The sequence below is a fragment of the Pinus tabuliformis genome, chromosome 5_2 (assembly GCF_031772625.1).
Source record: "Pinus tabuliformis cultivar Carrire ecotype Pingquan chromosome 5_2, CPIR1, whole genome shotgun sequence".
NCBI classification, from domain to species: Eukaryota; Viridiplantae; Streptophyta; class Pinopsida; order Pinales; family Pinaceae; genus Pinus; species Pinus tabuliformis.
Window position 1 is genome coordinate 855,573,544 of NC_142306.1, and position 23,997 is coordinate 855,597,540.

Sequence of the window (23,997 nt, forward strand, 5' to 3'; positions counted from 1 at the left end):
TGATTGTAATATTAGTGAACCAATTTTTAACCAATGTTGCTTATGTGTACTTATAAGTGTACTTAGAGTTCTAATCTAATCTATAAAATTGATACAATAGGAGGTGTGATGTGTGAGAAATAGATGAAAAGAAGATGAAAATTCTTTTTTTCTTTTTTCTTTTTTTCCTTCATTTTCATATGAAAAAAATAGTTTAATTTATCTTGTCAATATTGAAAATTCAAAACAAATTCTTCTCTTTTTAATTTATCTTGTCAATATTGAAAATTCAAAACAAATTCTTCTCTTTAGTGTGAGGAGTTATTAGGCCAATTCAACCATCCAATCGTGAATGAAGTCATTTGGTTAAGCCTTAGCTCGTGTTTGGATGTATGAGGAAGTGGGTGTTTAAGTTTAGGTCCCAAGCCCAACTCACAAGGAGCTTAGTAATTAGTACTCATACCCAAAGGTGAAAAAAGGGGAATTTGAGCATCCTATTATTCATTATGTAACAATGTAACAAAGCATTCATGATTATAAAGGCTCATATAGTAGATACACAACAATATTAAGCCTATGGTCTCGGTGTCCAAACTTACTTCATGTTGAATAAGCAGTATTGAATTTAAACATTTATTCATTTTCTTCATGTTCATTTGTAAAAATTAGTGTTATGTATGTGTGTTCATATGCATATGGTGTTTTGCATCATAGCACCAATGATCAGGCCTATAATTCTTAATGCAAAATACTATTGTAAGTTATATTTATTTTATAGAGAATTACATGCGATCTGAAAATCACTAGTGAGTGACCTCAATTAGTTAATTAATGAATGAAGGTATTACAGACTCATGTGTCGGTGTGTGTCTATGTTATTTTAGGCAACAAATCGATCAGATTGCAAAACACACAAACACTAGAAGAATGGAAAACAGTAAGAGAAACAAAGTAAGCAAATGCAAGAACACGACAGATTTAATAAGGAGTTCATCCTATTCTCCAGGGCTACCTCTCAAGTCCATCTTTCAGTGGTGGCCTTCCTTTATTGTGTCTTTAAAGCAGAGATTTACAATGAGGAGCTCAATTTAAGTCTCCTGAAACAGATAATGCTTGGTAGGGTGGTTCATGGATTCCTCAAGCCACTAAAGTGCACAGACTCTTTCCCCTTTCCAAGTCTTGACCTCTCTGGTCTTTAATGGGAGGAGCCCAATGTGGTGCTCAATTCCCCACAGATCCTCACAGGGATTTGCTTGAACCTCTCAAGCCTTTTGTCTGCTTGATGTTGCCTTAGGTCAGCTCGACTCTCTATTTCCTGCTTCTTGCTTCACTGTCTTTTCATTGCTCTCGCTCTCTCTGTCTTCGTCTTCTGTCTTCTCTCTTCGTGTTCTGCGCTTTGTCTGTTCATGTCTTAAATCTAATCTGTTCTTGACTATTCAATTCCTCTTCCACCCCTTCGGTTCGCCTGTTGCTATTCTTTTGGAGTAACCTGCCTCTGCGTCATCGCCATCATCCAAAGGGAAGTGGCCACTTGTCCTCTCACAAACTGTGCCAGCTCTTCCTCGATGGTTCGGTAATTCAGTTACACTGTGGAAAGACTCATACGCCAACTCAGTGGTCAAACCGAACTTCAGAATTTTACATGCAGCGGCTTAATTCCCCTATCAAATCCAGTTTCTCCATCGGGCGCAATCTCCACCATCAGATCTGGAGCCCCCAGATCCTACATTGTTCGCTCATTTCACGCAGTTGACTTGCTCGACTGTTAGCGCGTGATGAGAAACGGTTTTATCTCTCATCTGCCGAACACGCGTCGTGCGCTGAATGGAATCGCTCGTTTTTAGCCAAATCCGCTTACTGCCCAAGGATGCCCCCGATATACCGCCGGTTTTGGAGCGCCAGACCCGCCTTTTGCCTTAGGGCTTTCCCCACAGTTTCTTGGCTTCCCATGCAACCGAGCACTCAGGGCATTTCCTTATCGAGGGGTTTTTCCCAGCGATGCGCGATTAGCGCTTCAGAAATGGCCTTCATTTCCCAATCTGGACTTCCCAACTACCAATTTTGCCTCCTGCGCAGTCTCCATGGGCCTCAATCAGCGTGCTTTGACTGAGGTCCTCATCGTTCCTTGCTAGCTGCAAACTGCCACTGTCCAGAGGTCTTCCTGATCGCTCTTTGTTCATAAATTTCTGAGGTCTGTCCTGATTTGATACAGTCATGGTACTTTGATAATTCTTCATGGATTCAATTCGGATCACGACCTTCCCACTTAAAAGCTTTTGGACCACCAAAAGTTGGTTTTCAAGCATCGACTAAGTGAGGGTACAATTGTCTCACTTGTCCAATCTCTATCCACTTTTCACTGCTCGACTTTGAACCCTTGAGCCCAATTCTAAGGTACTCAACATCTCCTTTGCGTGTTGTCCTCACCTTCCTGTCCAGAACTGTGTCTTCCTGTAATTCATTGTGATATTCAAGTAGCAGGTCATCAATAGAAGGCAATTGACTTTGCTCTTCAGGATCCTCAATTAATGAAGGTTCAAACAATCTCAAGCAATCTGCATTTACGACTGAGTAGATGTGCATGCAAGTTGGTATACCAAGGCGAAAAGCATTCTCACCAATATTTTCAAGTATCTTGAAGGGTCCATACCTGAAAGGTTTTAGCTTTTTACCTTCACCTTGCATCCTGTCCTTGCTGATATATAGCCAGACTTGGTCAAAAACTTGGAAACTATGCTCCATCCGATGCTTGTCATGCCTTGCCTTGTATTTGGCTTGGCTCTTTTTCAGTTGTTCCTGTACTGTTTGGTGGATCTCTTGGATTTGTTCAATGAACCTAGTTGCCCTATCCACATCACTGTGTCCATCAACTATGGTATCTTTACCAAAGACAAAATCCAAAGGAGACCTTGGTGTGAAACCAAAACAGGTCTCAAAAGGAGATCTCTGTGTAGAAGAATGTTTTGCTCTGTTGTAAGCATGTTGCACATAACATAAATGTTCATCCTAAAGCTTAGGATGCTTGCTGCAATATCCTCTGAGTAACTAGATCACTGTCATGTTAACTACTTCTGTCTGGCCATCAGTTTGTGGATGAAAATCTGTGCTTTTCTTCAGTTTGGTGTCCATCAATTCCCATAGACTTGACCAAAACTTCCCCACAAATCAGGTGTCTCGATCAGATACAATGGAAGTGGGTAATCCAAAATGAACCCATACATGTTCAAAGAAAAATTTTGCAATTTGTTCAGCTGTAATATGTTTATCACAAGGTATAATACACATTTTGCTGAACCTATGCACAACAACATACAGATAATCATGACCTTTCCTAGATTTAGGCAGTCCTCCAACAAAATCCATGGAAACACTTTCCCAAGGGTGAGAAGGAACTGGTAATGGAGTGTACAAGCCTAGTTTTCTATTGTTTGGCTTGATTTTAGCACACATGGTACACCCTCTTACATATATAGAAATTGTCTCGTTCATTTTTGGCCAATAACAAAAGCTTTGCAGCTGTGCAACTGTTTTACTTACCCAAAAGTGACCTGATATCAGAGAAGTGTGTGCTTCTCTAATTATCTTTACTCTTTCAGTTTGTGGAATGCATAACTCCCCACAATGATATAAGAGTCATTCCTTTACATGATAATCCAATTCTTCTACTCGTTTGCCTTGACTTAAAGTTGCATATACATCCTTAAAGTCTATATCTTGAGCATATTGTTCAATGTAGCTTTCATGTAGCACAAAATTATGCTCAAGTATAGTAGCTGCATTTATAATGGGTCTAGATAACATCTGCAACTTTATTGTGTATGCCCTTTTTATATCTGATGACTAAATGAAACTGTTGTAGAAAACACATCCATCTATAGTGCCTTGATTGCTGCAACTTAGTTTGGGAGTGTAGATATTGGAGTGGTTGATGATCAATATGTATTACTGTCTCTTTGCCCATTAAGTAATGTTTCCACTTTTTCACACTCTGAACTAATGCATACAAATCTTTGTCATGTGTAGGATAGTTAACTACTGCAGGATTAAAAGTCTTAGAATGATAACATATGGGTTTAACGTGCTATGTCAACACTGCTCCCATGGCATAGTCACTGGCATCTGTTTGGATCTCAAATGATCTTTGAAGATTAGGCAGTGTTAGTACAGGTGATATACTAATCTTTTCTTTCAAGGTGTCGAAGGTTCTCTGTTGTTTGCCTCCCCACTGAAACACCTTGTTCAATCCTGTTAAAGCATGTAAGGGAGCTGCAATTAAGGAAAAGTTAGAAATCAACTTCCTCCAATATTGAGCTGCTCCTAAGAAGCTTCTAACTTTTGTAGCAGATTTGGGTTTAGGCCAGTTTACAATGACTGCCACCTTAGAGGGATCTATCTTCAATTCACCACCCCCTACTATATGACCCAAATAATTTAGAGATGTTTTGCCAAATTCACATTTTGAGAGTTTAACATGAATTTTTTCTCTTTTCAAAACATCTAGTGTCTGCTTAACATGCTTTAAGTGTTCTTCACACATTTTGCTAAAAATCAGAATGTCATCCAGATACACAATAAAAAAATCATCAAGAAAAGGTCTGAGTACGTCAGTCATTAATCTCATGAAAGTAGCGGGAGCATTAGTTAAGCCAAAAGGCATAACCAGCCACTCATACAATCCCGGCTTTGTTTTGAAAGTAGTCTTCCATGCATCTTGTTTTGCAACTCTGACCTGATGGTATCCATTGTGCAAGTCTAGCTTGGAGAAGTAAACAACTTCTTTCAATTGATCTAAAAGATCATCTATGCGAGGAAGGGGATAATGATTTTTGATGGTTACCTTATTTAGTGCTCGGTAATCAATGCACATTCTCCACGAGCCATCTTTCTTTCTCACCAAAACGATTGGCGACCCACATGGTGATGTGCTATGTCTGATGAACCCTTTCTCGAGCAACTCCTGCACCTACTTCTTGATTTCAACATTCTCTAAAGCGGAAAACCTGTACAATCCAATGTTAGGCAATGGAGCATATTGCTGCAAAATAACATCATGCACTATTTCCTTTTTGGGTGGCAGACCTTTAGGTTCTTGAAACAAGATATCATACTCTAAAACAACCTTTTCTATATCAGCTTGCTGTTTAGCATTAAAGCCTTCAAATACATTGGTTTTATCATGTTTCTTTTCCTTTACAACCATTAGTAAGAATTGTTTGCATGAATTTATCATTCGTTTCATCTGCCCTGAGTTTATGAGAGTATAATTATTCTTGAGCTTATGAGCTCTTACAAAGTATTCAATTCCATCTTTAACAAGTAGATACTTGTTCTCAGCTCTATAGAAAATAACTTTTCTATCATACAAGTAAGGACTTCCTAAAACAATTCCACATATATCCAAGGGAATTATGTCTAACTCAAACTCATCTACAAATGCTGACCCAAAAGAAAACTTGAGTTTGCATTGTCTAGTCACTTGTAGTTGTGCTTTATCATTCAACCATCCTAATGGGTATGGTTTCTTCTGAGGTGTAGTTACTAATCCCAACTTCTTTATAATTGCTTCAGAAATCAAATTTACTTGTGAGCCACTATCAAACAAAGTATCAATCTTTTGATGTTTGGAAATAACTCGAATATGGAAGAGCTCATGTCTTTTTCTCTCATTTTCTTCATTAATAGTAGACTATGTAGAATTATTAGTAGATGCTTAAGAATTCTTACCTCTTATACCTGTGGCTGCAATGGTTGTTTCATCTCCCGAGTCTGACCCCAAATATTTCTGAATAGCTGCAGCATTCTTCTTCTTCTTGCCCTCGAACTTCTTAGGTCTCAGCTCTAGATGCAAAATCCAACAATGCTCATCATCGTGCCCATCCTTTTCACAGTGAGTGCATGAAGCTTTGCTTTTTTGTGTAGTGTTATCCTTCCTTGCTTTCCATTTTTGCTTTCTTTTCTCCTTATTCTTGCTTGCAGTGGGTTGGGATGATCCCCCAACTTTTGGACTTCCATTATTTCCTCTAGCTTCTAGATGAGTAGCTTGTACAGATACCTCATCTATACTAGTGGGATTAAACATGAGGATAGTGTGCCTCATGTAGCTGTGTAGACCACCAATGTACTTCAAAAGAGTCTCAGGTGATTCTAATGAGATTCCTAGAATCAATGCTCTCTTTCTAAATTCTTGAGTGTATCCTTGCACACTTTTCCCTTTCAACTGTCGAAGAGTTTGCCAACTCATCATGGCTTGCTGCATGTAGGCCAATGGATAGAACTGCTTTTTTATTGCAGAAACAAATTCACTCCAGACAGAGATAGTCTTACCATGTCTTTTCATGTCAGCTTGGGTCCTGCCTTCCCACCAAACCAAGGTAGTGCCTCCAAGGCGTAGGCTTTCCAACTAAATCTTGCTCTTGTCTAAGTCGATATTCTGCACTCTGCAATAAACATCAATTTGTCTAATCCAATTGTCTAGCTTTTCTGCATTCAACTCTCCATCATATATAGGTAAATCAAATTTAACATCTAGTTTGATCAAAGATGCTTTCTTTTTAGGGCTATCAGGAGGTGTGAGAAAGCTTTCCTCTTTCCCTTTGCCTTTTGAGTGGTCATGGGAATGTGACTCATCTTCTGCTTTGTCTTGCTTAGAGCCTGATGAATCTTCATCCTTATGTTTTCTGAAGTCCCTATACATTTCTTCTACCATGGACTTTATGGCTAGGAAACTATCTATGAATTGAGGGTCTAGCCCAATAGAACCTTCCTCTGACATTGTCTTCCGTGGATAGACTCTCCCAATTTCAGGATTAGTTTCGACCAACTCTCCTTCTCCTAATTTGAGCTTTGATCTAGTTAGCATTCAACAGCTAAACCAACACAAGCTTGTCTAACCTTAATAGCCTAAAGCTCTGATACCACTTGATCTGAAAATCACTTGTGAGTGACCTCAATTAGTTAATTAATGAATGAAGGTATTACAGACTCATGTGTTGGTGTGTGTCTATGTTATTTTAGGCAACGGATTGATCATATTGCAAAAGACACAGACATTGGAAGAATGGAAAAAAATAAGAGAAACATAGTAAGCAAATGCAAGAACACAACAAAATTAATAAGGAGTTCACCCTAATCTCCAGGGCTACGTCTTAGGTCCAGCTTTTAGTGGTGGCCTTCCTTTATTGTGTCTTTAAAGCAGAGATTTACAATGAGGAGCTCAATTTGAGTCTCCTGAAACAGATAATGCTTGGTAGGGTGATTCATGGATTCCCTAAGCCACTAGAGTGCACAGACTCTTTCCCCTTTCCAAGTCTTGACCTCTCCGGTCTTTAATGGGAGGAGCCCAATGTGGTGCTCAATTCTCGACAGATCCTCACAGGGATTTGCTTGAACCTCTCAAGCCTTCTGTCTGCTCGATGCTGCCTTAGGTCAGCTCGGCTCTCTGTTTCCTGCTTCTTCCTTCACTATATTTTCTTTGCTCTCACTCTCTCTGTCTTCATCTTCTATCTTCTCTCTTCGTGTTTTGTTCTCTGTCTGTTCATGGCTTAAAGCTGGTCTGTCCTTGACTATTCGATTCCTCTTTCACCCCTTTGGTTCACTTGCTACTGTTCATTTGGAGTTCCCTACCTCTGCATCATCGCCATCGTCCACAGGGAAGTGGCCACTTATCCTCTCATGAACTGTGCCAGCTCTTCCTCGACGGTTCGGTAATTCAGTTACACTATGGAATGACTCATCCTCCAACTCAGCGGTCAAATTAGACTTTAGAATTTTACATGTCGCGGCTTAACTCCACTGTCAAATCTAGTTTCTCCATCGGGCATAATCTCCACCGTCAGATTTGGAGCCCCCAGATCCTACGGTGTTCGCTCATTTCACGTGGTTGACTTACTCGACCGTTAGCGCGCAATGAGAGGCGGTTTTCTCTCTCATCTGTCGGACACGTGTTGTGCGCTGAATGGAATCGCTCGTTTTCAGCCAAATCCGCTTATCGCCCAAGGATGCCCCCGATATGCCGTCAGTTTTGGAGCGCAGGACCCGCCTTTCGCCTTAGCGCTTTCCCCATGGTTTCCTGACTTCCCATGCGACTAAGCACTCGAGGCCTTTCCTTCTCGAGGGGTTTTTCCTAGCGATGCGCAATGCTAATCGCGCATCAGAAATGGCCTCTGTTTCCCGATCCGAGCTTCCCAACTGCCAGTTTTGCCTCCTGCACGGTCTCCATGGGCCTCGGTCAGCGCACTTTGACCGAGGTCCTCGTCGTTCCTTGCTGGCTGCAAACTACCAGTGTCCAAAGGTCTTCCTGATCGCTCTTTGTTCATAAATTTTTGAGGTCTATCCTGTTTTGATACAATCATGGTACTTTGATAATTTGTCATGGATTCAATTCGAATCAACATGTTGGATGTTGTAAAAAATTGCTGCTTTTTCTATCTATTCAACATTGCACTAATATCCATAAAATAATACTATATTTTGATTGTCTTTAAAAAATTCATTACAATTTTTTGAACAATTGGGCTAATTAATTTATAAGAATCTATAAGAAAGAGAAATAGTTTCTTTGTAAAACATTTTTTGTTTTTGTTTTTGAGGAGTGGGTTTCAAGAGATGAAAGAGTAAATCATCCTATTGAATTCCCTCCATATGATTCCTATATAAACGATAAATAAATAGTCCAATTCAATTTCCTCCATATGATTTTTATATAGAAGTAAATAGTTCTATTAATTTTCTTCTATATGAATATCCCTATATAGATTTTAATACTAGTGAACCAATTTTTAACCAATGTTGCCTATGTGTACATGGAGTTCTAATCTAGTCTATAAAATTGATATAATAAGATGTGTGATGTGTGAGAAAGAAGTAAATAGTTCTATTAAATTTCTTGTGATGTGTGAGAAAGAAGCAAATAGATCTATTAAATTTCTTGTGATGTGTGAGAAAGAAGTAAATAGTTCTATTAGATTTCTTCTATATGAATATCCCTATATATATTTTAATACTAGTGAACCAATTTTTAACCAATGTTGCCTATGTGTATTTGTTCAAGTGTACTTGGAGTTCTAATCTAGTCTATAAAATTGATACAATACGAGGTGTGATGTGTGATAAAGAAGTAAATAGTTCTATTAAATTTCTTCTATATGAATATCCCTACTATCATACCCTCGAAGTTTTTCGAAAAATGGCATCTAATTGGCTCTGGTAAAAATGGCTACTACCTCGGGATGTTCATGGAACCTGACTGAATTTAAGGGTTCCTTCCTCATGAATCCCCCTGTCATTATGTTTACAATCTTTTGGAATACCTCAGGTGGAGAAGGAGACAACAATTTTTGCAGAAACAGGAAACAAATAAAAAACAGTTTTTTTTTTAAGAAACAGGCAGAATTTTTTAATGCAATTCCTCTTCTTTCTTAGGCTTAATTCTTCCTTAAAATTGCATCACTCCTTGTATATATGAATATCCAAGGTGGGTTTGTACAGAGCCTACCTCTTCAGGCCCGAATTTGAGCGAAAATCATGTGTTTTCTCCTATAAAACTGCTTATTGGCCCTCCTGTAGAAATGGATGGAGGTTCTCCTGTAGAACCCGATAATGCTCCTGCAGAACCCGATAAGAGGAGGAGGACTGAAAACGACAGAGAATGGTGGTTTCGAGGTTATGGAGGTGGTATGGAGCTTTCTGTAGCTGTGAGGATGATGATAAAATGGAAACAAAGGTGGTGAATGAGTTCGAGGAAGAGTACTTATGTTTACTAGAGATATTTCCGGCGATGATGTGAGGTGGCAAAAAGGGTATGTTGTCATTATTCAGACCATTTGTCCCCACTACTGTGTCATCATAAGTCTTCATGCCTTCTGGCTGTAATCACTTCCCATCATTTGCGTTGGAGTTTAAACATCCGCCACTACTTGTCTTTTTGGATTTTTTTTGTGAGTTGACTAGGCACACGTGCATGGGATCTCCGGATGAGCACAATCGAACTGGATGAGGGTGGCTAGTTAACTAGCCACCTTTCTGGTTTAATCCCAACCATTTCATTCGTTCATGCAGTTTTTGAATTATACAGATGCAATAGAGGAGAGGGTTAAACACTTACCTGCAGGTCGAATGCTCGTGCTATGGTGTTGCTAGGTTCTGTTGCTGCTACATGCTCGGATTTCAGTGTTGCATTCGTGTATCCCTTTTTCTATATGCATTTTGCTTCTTTATATGTGCTTGGTTGCTTTGTACAGGTGCCCTTCAATTGAATCTTGTCTCTGACATCCCCTGCATTCCTGTGGCTACAACTATCTTGCTACTGGAGCTTGATTTTAAGGGGATCAACTACTACAGGAAATCCTACAGGAGCTCCTATAGCTACTTCTCCCTCTAAAATTTTTAGCTGGTGCTTGTGCTAGGAGCTCTGAGGATGCTACTAAAGATTCTGATGGTATTGGAGATGGATTTGGTAAGCTGCAGGCAAGTTGTGGAGGTGCTGTTCTTTTTATTTCCTTATTATTTTTAAAATAGGTTTTTGTGTTTTCTTCTGTAGGAAGGGAAGAAATCAATGGAAATGAGGTGGTGCAGGTGTGGGATGGATGGTTAGGATGGTGGATAGTTTTAGGATGGCCTACATTCTCTCTATGAAAATTCCCAGCTCTTCAACTATTTTGTAAACTTCATTTCGAGCTCTCTGTGATTTTTACAGGAGCTTCCTGTAAAACACACAGGGTGTCCTGTAGGATGCACAGTCTTAAAAAAAACACAGAGAGGTGGAGAAAAAAAAATCAGAAATGATGGAGAAGCGTATAGAGGATGTGTAATAGGCTTTGTGGCATGTCCCCTTGCTTCCTGTGGTCCATCTGTAACCTGCAATGCATTTTAAAAGTCAATTTCCTCTTCCTTTTTTTCTCTGTTTTTTTTTTTTTTTGAAAAGAAAATTAGGGCGCCTCCAGGACATTTTCACCCTACTTGCTTGCCTTGGGTGCCTCCAAGGGAGGTTTTCACACAGGGATCTTATTCTCTCTCTTTTTTTGTTTTTTTCATCACTGGGCCGCCTCAAAAGAGGTTTTCAACCCAATGATGGGACTCAAGCACCTCATAGAGGTTTTCACTTGAGTCCTTTTTTTTTTTTTTTTTTTTTTTTTTTTTTCAGTGAGTGGGTGGAGTGGAGGCTGAGACTTGCTCCACTACCAACACTGTCTTATTCATATCTTCAATGAACTCTCACTTGGAGAGGGGCTTCTTGTAAATTTTCAACCTATGCCCATTGACAAGCATGGGGATGGCTTCCTCATCAATGGTTCTGATCAGAACTAAACCATTTTCATTGCATTTTTCTATAGTGTAGGGTCCCAGCCATCTTGTCCTCAGCTTGCCCTTGAAATCTTTATACCTTGATTCATAGAGCAGCGCCCAATCGCCTTCTTGGAATTGCTTCTCCTTGATATTTTTGTCATGCCATATCTTCCTCTGAAGCTGGATTACCTCTATGTGAAGAAGGGCCTGCAATCTTTGTTCATCCAATCCATTGAGCTGGAGTAACCTTTCCCTTTGTGCATGGCTGAGATCTAGGTCTAGCTGAGCTGCCATCCTTAGTGTATTGTATTCAAATTCTATTGATAGCAAAGCCTTCTTCCCATAGACTAGTTCATAGGGTGTGAACCTTGTGGTGGTCTTCCATGTGGTGTTGTAGGCCTAGGTGGCCTCAACCAATCTATCTGCCCAATCTTTTCTGCTGCTGCTCACTACCTTGGTCAAAATTCCTTCCAAAGCTCTGTTAGTGACTTCCACCTGCCCATTGGCTTGTGGATGGTAAGGGGTGGAAGTCCTGTGCTTGATTTTATGATGTGTGAGCAGGGCTTCAATCAAATTGGAAGTGAACTGACTGCCTTGATCTGTAACTAGTTCTCTTGGATACCCGAACTTATAGAATATGTTATCTCTTAAAAAATCAGCTACTTTTTCTTTTGTTACTGTCTTGATTGCCTTTGTCTATGCCCATTTTGTCAAATAATCTGTGCACACAATGATGTATTGTTTCTGGTTTGAAGGAGGGTTGACAAGACCCACAAAGTCCATGCCCCACTTCTCAAATGGCTCAAAAGTCACTTGAGGTTGCATGGGAATCTCATCCTTTGGAGTAGGTTTCCCCATCCTTTGGCACTGATCACATTGGCTGATATATCTCTTCACATCTTGATGAAGAGTGGGCCAATAGTAACCTGCTTGCAGAATTTTGAAGGCAGTCCTCTTTGCTACAAAATGGCCTCCACAAGGCCCGTCATGACAGGTCAGGAGAATGTCAAAAACTTCCTCCTCCCTGACACATCTTCTCAAAATTTGATCTGGGCCAAGTTTGAAGAGATTGCCCCCAATCCAGGTGAAAGGGGTGCTTTTCCTCACGATCTTGCTCTTCTCTTTGGAGGACAGGTGTGGTGGGAACTGTGCTGAAACCAAGTAATTTGCTATATCATCAAACCATGGAGAGAGTACTGAGATATAAAATAGGGGCTCATCTGGCATTTGATCATCCACCATTCCTTCCTCACCTGCGGGCAAATCTATTCTAGACAAAAAGTCAGCAACAACATTTTCTTTACCATGCTTATCAACAATGGTTAAATCAAATTGTTGCAATAAAAGCAACCATCTAATAATGCGAGCATTTACATCTGGTTTATTCATTAAATACCTAATTGCAGCATGATCGGTGTGTACAAAGGTTTTATAGCCTGTGATGTAATGTCTGAACTTATTTAAGGAATGCACTATAGCTAGGAGTTCCTTCTCGGTGATTTTGTAGTTTAACTCTGCCTTGGACAAATTTTTACTTATAAAGTATATGGCATAAAGTAAATTTTCATTAATCTACCCCAAGGTTGCTCCTATTGCTTTGTTTGAGGCATCTGTGTGAATGTGGATAGGTAGGGCCCAGTTTGGGCCTCTCAAAATTGGGGCAACCACAAGTTTACTTTTCAAGGTGTCTAGGGCTTCTTAACAGTTGTCATTCCATATGAACTCGACAGCTTTTCCCGAAAGACCAAACAATGGAGAGGCTAACTTACTGAAGTCTTTAATGAATCTTCCGTAATATCCTGCTAAACCTAGGAAACTTCAGACATCTCTCACCTTTTGAGGAGGTGGGACCCTTTGGATGATGGCGATTTTGTTGGGGTCACCTTGCAATCCTTGTTGAGATATTACATGACCTAGCATAGTCCCTTCAGTCATCAAGAATTCACATTTTTCTAGACTGAGTGACAGGTTCATTTCAATACACTTGTCCAAAACTTTTTCTAGGTTAGATAAAGCTTCTTGAAAGTTAGAACCATAAGGAGTAAAATCATCCATATATATTTCCACCGCATCATGAACCAATTCAGAAAATAGACTCAATACTGCCCTCTTGAAAGTGGCGGGATCATTGCACAGACCGAAAGGAAGGACCCGATATGCAAAGGTACCCCAAGGACAAGTGAAGGTGGTCTTATCTTGGTCTTTCGGGCTGATTTGAATTTGATTGTACCCGCTAAACCCATCTAGGAAGGAGAAAAAAAATTTCCCTACTAGACCATCTAATACTTGATCTATGAAAGGCAAAGGAAAATGGTCATTTTTGGTGGCCTTTTTCAGTTCCCGATAATCGACACAGCTCCTCCACTTACTTTTTTTCTTTGGCACTAGCACCAAAGGAGAGACCCATTCACTGTCAGAGATGGGGTAGATGAATCCTGCATCCAATAACTTTTGCAATTCTTCCTTGACAATGTCTTTAAGGTCTAGATTCATCCTCCTTTGAGGCTGCATGACTTGTTTGCAATCTTCTTTAATGTAAATGTGATGAGTACAAACTGAAGGGTGCACTCCCTTCATCTCTTTATAGCTCCAGGCAAAGGCATCTAAATGTTTTCTCAATAAGCTGCATAGTTCCTTCTCCTGGGAGGTGGATAGGGATGAGTTGATTTTCAAGGTTCTTTCTAGGTTGAACTCTATATTCTTAACACGGATAGAGGTCCGGTCGGCCACACAGAGATCAATTAAGGGATTGTCTTGGGATTCTTTCACTAGATCTTCTAATGGAAAAATACTGGGGGATGGATTCTGAATTAAATTTTCAATGATATCATCTTCATCCTGCGATTCCCCCCCCCCCCCAACATGGCAATTTCTATTGCACACAGTGGTGCAGAATAGACTTCATCCTCATCCTCCTCCTCCAACCAGAGAGGTAGATCATGTTCTAGCAAAGGTTGGGCAGGACGGTATAGGATTAGACATGTGCCCATTCTTGATAGTCATGTTCCCAGCTTAACAACTAATGTAAGCATTGACAATGGCTAACCAGGGTCTTCCTAGGATGAGAGGATACCCAATGAGCTTTGCTTTCAAATGGAGAACCAAGAAATCAGCAGGGTACTCCCAAGAATCAATGGAGAGCATCACATCCTCTACAATCCCTTCAGGGGTCACGGTGGAGCGATCTGCTAACTGCAGTACTGTTGTGGTCTTTCTCAGGGAGCCCTGGAGTTTGAGCTTAAGCATGGTGTCGTTGGTCATCACATTAATGGAAGCTCCAAGATTAATCAAGGTATGTGGGATCATGGTGCCATTGATGTGGACATCAACTACTGGGCTTCCAAGGTCTAAATATTTCGGATAGATTACTTGCCCTAACATCAGGTCGGACAGTTGTCCTATGACATTGATGGTTGGGGGATCTCTCTTGTGCCTACCTGGATGCCTGAAGCACTTCTCTTTGATCATCTTATTGTATATGGGCACACCCTTTATGGCTTGGAGAAGTGGTATCTTTACACATAATTGTTTCAATTCTCCTAGAAGTTTAGTTTCTTATGGGGTGGGTTGTGTTGTCCCGGATAGTCTCTCAGGAAAGGGTGGATTTGCTTTTGGTTCACTTTCCTCTTTATCTTCCTCAACCTCCTGAGGGGGAGGCTGACTATCTCGGAGGACCTTCCCAGATCGTAGGTTAATCTCATGAATATCCACAACATAGGTTGGGCATGATGGTTCCTCACTGTATACTTGTTGAGCCTGTCCGTTGTTCGAGTTCGGGTTCGATTGAGCAGGCATTTGGGGTTGTCTTGGTGGAGCAGGAGGCAATGGTTGTGGTTGAGCAGGTGGTGGAGGAAAAAGAGAAGGAGGAGAGTTGTATTGGGCCCTCCACCCTTGATGAGATGCATTCCACTAAGGTTGTGGCTGAGTATAGGAGTGAAATGAATGAGTAGCTAGTTGGGCATGATATTGAGATGGGTATGACCAAGGAGGAAGTGTGGACCAGGAAGGATAAGTAGGGGGACCCCAAGAAGGTATGGAAGTGGCTTGATTGGGGTTGTAGTATGCCTGAGATGTCCCTTGCATTCCCTGCTGGTATGGTCTAGGTCCATGCGGTCTCCTTTGGTTCATGAAGTAGAGTGGTTCAGTGGCTCTGTCATCCCCTTGGTATACAACTTTAGGTTCGGGCAAGGAAGGGCACTAACTTTAGAATGATCTTCTTCACAGACTGAACAAACCTCTATAGAGTTCAATGGACATTCGTTCCTAGGATGCCTTCTGGTGCACCTAGGACATAAAATAGCCAAAGCCCTCTCTTCTTCCTCTTGTTTCCTTTTGATATGCAAGGTATCCATTGGCATGGCAAGAGTCTGCACCATCTCACTCTTTAAGTCTTCTAGCATGTTTCCAAGTTTACCTTTGAGGGATGAACTGGATGATGAGGTACTGGCTATGGGTTGACTCGCCCTACCTCTCTTTTTGGCTGCCCTAGAATGGTTTCTAAAAATAGTCTTTATGTCTTCATAAGGTAGTTGGTAGATGTCTCCCCCAGCCAGTAAATGGAGGGTGTCTAGAAGGTCTTCCAGAATTCCCCTAAGTAGGACCAACTTCAGAGATTCGGGGTCAAGTGTGCACCTGGCCCTTTTATAACTGAGTTGGAACCTCTCTTCATAATCTTCCAAGGATTCATCACTTCCCATGGTCATTCGGAAGATTTCTTCCTTGATATCTTTTGATCTACAGTAGTTCTGATATTTGTTATTAAAGGCTTGCTGCATCTGAGCCCAAGTTGTGATGTTGTTGCTAGGTAACCCCATGAACCAGTGCAATGCTGCATCCTTGAGGGTAGAAGGAAACAGTTTCAACTTCTGCTCATCTTCTGCATAGTCATAGGTTCGACAGATAACAACAAACTCAAACAAAAAGGTGTCAGGATCTTCCGTAGTCAATCCATGGAAGTGAGGTAGGGATGAAGGGTTTATGTCCCCATTGGTCCCTCAGATGGGAAAGGTACCCTCTACTCTTTCTCCATTCCCCCTAGCATTTCTGTTCTCAACCATTGTCTCAAGAGGGATGGTTTCTTCCTCTTCTTCTCCTATAGGTTCTTCAAATATCTCTGGTTGTTCACCTAAAGGTTCTTCTAGATTACTGCCACCGAAGAAGAGAGAAGGGTGGCTTTGTGATGTGGTGGGTGTTGGGTAGGAATTTCCCTTAATTATCTCTGTTCCTACGAGGCATGAAAGGGAATCTCTTTTTTGGGTGATTTTTGTTTTTCTGCTTGTACCTACAAAACTGAAATTGATTGAACAAACAAATTGCAACTACTAAAATGAACTTGCTGAAAGGAAATTACAAAACTAAAATGAAAGTAAGGAAATGACTAATCTACTTTTGCTGAAATGAGCTACTTAGTAGAATGTTGCAGTAGAAAATAGAAGAAAAGTAGTAATCACAAAATACACTGATGCTTCCCTGGCAATAGTGCCAAAAAGTGTTGGGCACCAATATTGTAGCAAAAATGTTGCAACTCTTCGGGCTTCCTACTTTACTTTTATCAACCCGGTAGTTCATAACAAACTTGGAAGTGACGGTGTTGTATGCACAAGTACTAGTTCTTACTGCAAGCTGTCACTTGGTCAGCTGGTGCAAGATCACTAGGAGCTCAAGCCAACTTCTATGAATTCCAGAAGAAGCTTTAAATGTGATGAGAGAAAGGAAAGCTTACTCTACAGAGGCTATTCTACTTGCAGAAAGAGAAAGAAGACTGGAATGTAAAGCAAAACCTAGCAAACCCTAATTTACCGACTAACCCTACTTTTGTAGAAAGAGAGATGAAAACCTATGAAATGAATGCCATTACCTACTAAGGAAGTAAAATACACCTATTCAAGCTATTTCTAGAAGGAAATGAGGAAAAATTGTCTATTTTGGATTTTTATGTATTTTATGTGAAATTGTTATGCATGTAATTTATTTGTTTGTGGATGTGGCAATAATTAGGTGGCGATGGAAGGCGACTTTGGGATTTGCAGAGGTGTAGGAAGGTGTGGAGGGGTCCTAAGAGGCCTCTGGAAACCTTCTAGAGGCTTTCCCTGCAATCAGACTTCAAAAAGTCACTTACAGGAAATTCTACAGGAGGCTGCAAGGGATCTACAGGAGGATCTATAGGAGGATCTACATGAGGGTGTCGAGGGCTGTTTTAGAGGTTTTAAAGGTGGAAAAAATGGTGGGAAAGGGTAGCTGAAGACTAGAGGGATGTGTTAAGGTGTCTAAAGTTCATCAAAGATGATTAGGAAAGAAAATGATGGTTGGATTTGTTCAAGAGATGAGAGGAAAGCTTATGAGAAAAGTGCAGAAATTAGGGAAGATTTGTGAAGGGCTGTGAATGACTTGTGAGACATGTAGCAAAAGAGATGGTGATGGCTGCTTTATTGACTTATTATGAGTAGAGATGTACTGTAAGAGAGCTGCAAATCAAAACATTGAAACTGAGCAAGAAAAGAACTAGCTGCACCAAAAAACAGAACTATATCTCATGTTAACCTAAATTCTGATCTAGGAAAATACAATGTTGAAAAATGCTATATGGAAAGGAAAGCATGGAAAGAGATTTATTGCAGAAACATAAATGAGTATGGAAAAATGGACCTGAAGCCAAACATTAACCTCTGAATCAAACTGTAACACTAGAAATTGCATGGAGGAAGCAAAACTATGTTTTTGTGGCAGTAGGAGTGTCTTGACCTCAGCTCATGGTCCCGAAGAGAGGAAAGGAGGTCAAGGCTATGTTGATGGCCGTTTTGTATCTTTCTTATCACTATTTAGCCTACTTCAGCAACTAAAATGGAAACAGCTACATAAATAACCAAAAACAACCTTCTCTAACCAAGGGAAAAGAAAATCTATCTAACAGCAACTAATTCATGAACTGAGACAAAACATATAAATACAAAAAAAGAGGTGTTGGGCAGCTTGGGTTGGGCCCTAACCCAAGAGCTTCAGCCCTCTGAAAGAACTTAGTGTTGGCTCAGAAAATATTTCATCTCCATTATCAAAATAATAGTCACATTACATAAAAGTGTTCACAAAAGTAAGCTTGAAATGAGCTGAGCAAGAGCTGCAACAAAAGTGTGAAAATTTAACTAATATCCAAAAACCTAATGAGGCCCTAAGCCTCTCTGTTTATACCACTAGATCTCCCAACATCTCTCCTAAAATCAAGGAGTCTTGGCTCCCAAGACTTCAGATAGACAACAGTTCCTCTTCACTTGCTCGGCTTCCCCTTTGATGCATTGATGTGGCTGCTTATGCTCCAAGCCTTCTGAAGGAGGATTCGAAGTAGGGGTTCATAAATGAGGGGGACACCCTCTTACAAATCCTCTCCCTTGTTTTCCTCGAATATTGGCTCCCAAATGCTCAATAAACCTTTGACTTTGTCTCAAAATTGACCAAAAATCTGCATAAAGCACACATTAGACTTCATGGCATAATGACTAACCCAATCCACTCTATTAGCATAAATATAATAAAAAACATGCAATAAACTAATGAGAATGGTGGATTAAGCTGAGTTAGGAGGAAAAATGAGCCCATATAATTACCCATTTATGGGGCTCATCAAATGCTGTGGTGTTGGTCCTTCCCATGGGTGTCAAAAGTTGCTTCACCTTTTCTTTAAGGGAGGTGACCTCCTCAATTTTCCTTTCACCCTATCCCAAATCCATTCCCTAGTGTCTAGTTGATTCCTCAACTGTAATTGGGACTGTTGAGGGAGGTCAAGACTTCCCTTGTTTGATCCTTGTACCTTTTCTCTTTTTGAAGTACAATTGACCCTCCTTGGGATTCTTTCTCTTGGATTTGGCAGGTGTGCTAAGTGTGGCCAAGGTGGTGGACACCTCTTGTTCTATGTTCTTCAAAAGGAATTGTCCTAAGAAGATTAGGGTATGAAGGTAGGGTAAGGAGATTGATTCTTTTTTTTAGCCAGAGAGAGAGAATTATACTGCCAGGCTCAAGAAAATTATCTTTGCTCCCACTTTTCCCTTCTTATGCAAACAAACAACTTTTTAAAGAAATTCAAGCCTATAGGGGTTTTCTACAGGATTCTTGTAGAATGCATAGATTACTCAACAATTTTCTGGAAGTCGGGAAGAGAATATGTCACTTACCCCTCTTGGGATGGTTTCCTTATGCATGTGGGGATTTGGAGGAGAGTTCTTGAGGATTTGGACCCGTTTCCACCTCTCGGCCTGATTCTGTAGTACCTCCTCTGTAATCCTATAGAACTTCTAGTACTCTTGTAGCACTTTTGGTATTCCTATAGCAACCATGCCCGATCTTGCAACACATGCAAACCAACTCTGTAGCACCTTTGTAGCACCCCATGATATATCTGGTGTAGCCTTCGTGGCCTTCAACAATGGTAGTTGGCCCCCTTAGCTTTAAAATACATTTTTTATAACAAATGTGACTCGTGTTTGACTTATGCTATTGTTGGTTGGGTGGTTAACTCAACTCACTGTATAAGTTGGTCCCCACCTACCACCTTTGTAAACCAGCCATTGGCCCACCCCTCATAATCATTACCCTTTTATTTCATCTTCTTCACACGTGTGATGGGAAATAAGACAACTCTAATTAACTGTTGAGGGTGGCTTATATTACTGAACCATTCTTAACTTATAAAACCTCATCTCTCATGAATCTTTAGAAAAATTTTAACCATAATACGCTCAAGAGGAGAGGTGAAGAATAGTGCATATATGTGCCTACTAATGTCGAGTTGTTGTAGATTCATGGATGTTTTTGTTGAATCAATGATAAATATGTTGGCCTCTTTGAGGTTTCATCTTCCGATGCTTGATACTTTGTGTATTGGCTCTGTTTTAGGATTTTTTATTTTTATTTTTTGACATGTACTTGATTGATAGAGGCTTGTCAACATAGGTTATGTTGATGGTGGATCAAGTGTTGTTGTGGGAGATGAATAGTGACCTTGTAGAAGCTCCTCAAGAGCGTGTGGTTGCCCAAGATCATAGATATGGTCCTTCAATGCTTTAGGATGTCTAAGTCTTCACTTTGGTGATTTCAAGTGTCTCCAACTATGGTTTTGTAGGGTTTGTGTAGTTTTCTATAGGATTGGATTCTTTCTTGTAACAATCACACAGAGCCCTCCAATATCACAATAATATGAATGAAATGCATTCAAAATCTCTGATAATTCATGGTGAGCTCATGGGTATGGATTAGAAGTTTAAGTGGTGGTGAAAAATGTGGAAGAAGGGGTGAAAATGAGTTTTTTTCATGAACATAGATGAATTTTTGAATGGAAGAGTGACTAAACAATGTGGAGGATGGAGGATGGATGTGTGGTAGACTTATTTCTTCATTCCCCCAAGGAAAAAATAAGATATGACCCTATTAATGGTGCTGGAAATTTTTCAACCAAGGGGATCTCCCCGATATGAAGTCCCAACTAGACCTCAGATCGTTTGGTATAGGAGTCCCATCCGATATAAAGGCTTAGTTTCCATATACTTAGAGATCTGCATTGGCTTTAGCAGTTAGCACATGAGATAATTACGCTGGTATCTTCAAACAACAAGGTAAGTGTGTCTTGTGAGTGCGTAATGTAACTCATGCCTAGGTTCTCTTACTACAAAGGGGGAGAGTAAAGTGAGCCTCTAAGTGAGAGGAAATAGTACCACCTAAGAAGAGACACACATGAACCAGAAAGGTCTGTCCAGCACCCAATGGAGTATTCCACACGGATGTGATGGTCGTTAAAACCGAAGTGAAGGGGACAACACCTACACCACCCAACGTAGACTCCACATGATTATGATGGTCGTTATAACCAGAAAAAAAAAAATGGCCTGTCGAATATCTCGCGGAGTAGTCCACAAGGATGTGACAACGGTGATAACCAATACACAAAGGTGGTCTATCTAGTATCCCGTGGAGTAGTCCACGGGGATGAGATTGTGGTGATAACTAATACAACACATTCCCAACAATGTAAGTACTAAAACAACAAAAGTAGTTCAACTATCTTAGAACAGGTGAAACAAACATAAATTACAAATGTAAAAAGAATAGTCTGACAAACATCTACAAAACATGCATGAAAACATGTTGGCCTTAACAGGCTTCTGAATTAAGAAAAAGTCCCCAGACACATCTATACATCATACATCACTAGTCCTAGTAGTGGGACATTGGAGCCACTCCTCGCTCCTCAAATAACTGACTATCTACTCTCAAGGCTATGTGGAAGGATCCAGGGTGAAAATTTGTTGCTGATATAATGGGAGGGGTATATGTAGCCAAGGGTGATGCTTGGCCCATGTGACTATTGGACTACCCTCATGACCATTGAAATTCCTATGACTTTACAACTGACATGACTCTTCAACTTACTGTGTGCACCCATTGGACTTTCACTTCACATTACATTCAGTTACAACAGTTATGGCCCATAATGGCGATGTGGCCTTGACAACTCATCACACAACTTGACCCAAAATTGTTCACATGTACTGGTTGGCTGTGGTGGCCATGCCAAGATGTTGCGCTACTAAGTGATGGATGTGCTCTCAAGTGTTCTTTGTCTTCTCCTTCACATGGCTTGATGTTGCGGGGTCTCCAATCATATTGGTCTTTTAAGAAAATTGTATGCATGTGTTCCTTTCCCTTGCTCTTGGATGAGCCTCTTCCGTCCGTCCAACTGAAAATGAGCCTTCTATCATGTGCGCTCCTCCTTCATCATGTCCATCTTCTCACCATGATCTATCAGTGTACCTGTTTCCGCAATTGACTCATGACAGGAGGGAATCAAATCCAAAACCTCCCAGTCTAAGATGCATGAACTGCTTTTTGTGTTTCAAGCCTGGGATAGATGAAAGGCTAGGAAAAGGGCCTTGTGACTATGCAATGCACAGTTCCAGGTGACGGGGAGGTGGACTGGTCACTAAAACTACATAGAGTGCAACTTAGTCTTGGAAAAGGAACTCTAGGGCATAATTTTCACTGTCTAGGAAAACTACATGGAGGAACCTGGCCCAGTGATGAACCTGAGTGAATATTTCTTGCACCTATCTGGTAGCTTGATGAATGGAGGACTTTAGAGAATCCACAACGGTAATTTTCTACTTGATTTAAGTGGCATATTGGGTGGCTAGATGAGGGATAATTCTTTGGCTGGTTGCGATAATATTCTAAACCTCTCGGTCTGATGCCTGAAGGTAGACACAAGTGGTTCTTGTTGTAATTATGGTGTTCATGGTTGCAGCTAGCTGATGTTGGAATTGGTTCATGATGGAAAATAGTTCATGTTGGTATTGATGTCAACCCTATGTAGTTTATTTAATGTTTGGATGTCTTTCCTTGTAGCATATTTGCAGCTGGTTGAGTTGACATTGAGATGGTTATGTTGGTATTGATGTCAACCATTGATGTTAGCCTTTGATGATGTAGCTTGATGGTAGTATGGTGATCATGGAGGTGTTTCCTTAGGTTTCCTTCTATTGGTATTTGTTGGAATGTGCATTGATTTTAGGCATTGGAGATGCTGCTATAGGTGATGGATAGGATGGCTTAGGTGTCATTCATGTTGTTGAGTCGGCACACTAGTTGAGTTGGCAATTAGGTCTTCATCTAGGCCTTCATGCATATGATCATGGGGATGGCTTGTTAAAATGATGGTTTAATCACATTATGATGATGATGATGTTGTAGAGGCATTACAAGTAAGTTCAAGGGCGTTGTAGCTTGTGTAGATGTCATAGGAGAGATGAGGACTTTTTGACACTCTTGCCAACTCTTGGTTGTTGGTTTCTAAGTCCAAATGGCAGTGACATTTGGGAGACTTGTTTTGTTCATTTACATAGGAGTCAAAGGCTATGATAAAGGTTTGGAGGCATGTTTAGGAGCTAGAGAAGGTGACCAAATAGCTAGCAGAGGTTTTAGGCTGAAGTTTGATGTTTTTCCTTAGGTTTTTCCCCAATTGTTGGCATGCAAGCCTGTGGGAGTCATTGAAAGGCTCCAACCACTACTAGACAAGCTTGTGGGAGTAGTTACAACCCAAAGAAACTAGAGTTGTCCATTCAGTTGAGCCTTTTCATGGAATTTTCTCTGGATTCCTAGCGCAAATTGAATTTCATTTGGCATGAAAATTCCGAGGGGATTCTAGATTAAGTTGTAAAGGTTGGGAATGGTTTGAAAAGGTCATTCGATGATGTGAGCACCTTTAGTGCACAAGTAGTGGTGATGGTGCATTGATTTTGACAACTTTGTGCACTCTTGATCTCATTCCTAAGGTGAATTTCGCCCAGTACATTTTATATACATTGTTTTGGAGCTAATGATCAAGTGCTCAGTATTTAGCTCAAAAATCAAAGTTCTTAGAATAGCTCAAAACCTGAATGATCGCATCTGTCGAAGAAAAAATATGCTAACGCAACTCATTTTGTTGAAAACCAAGTTCGTATGAGAAAGTTATTTTGTTCTGATCACTTTGTTAAACAGGAGAAATTTGCAAAAAAAAAAAATTCCCATTCACTGCACAGTCAACAGTTCATACTACTGACATCGCAAGTGACTAGGCATGGTCAACGGAAAATCAGGGATCGACTAGTGGCATTATCTGGTTGGGTTATACAGGGGATTTGTTGGCGCGTTCTTATTGGTGGATTTCTAGACAAATGGAAGAATGCCACATGGTAAGCCCAGAGGCTACCACAT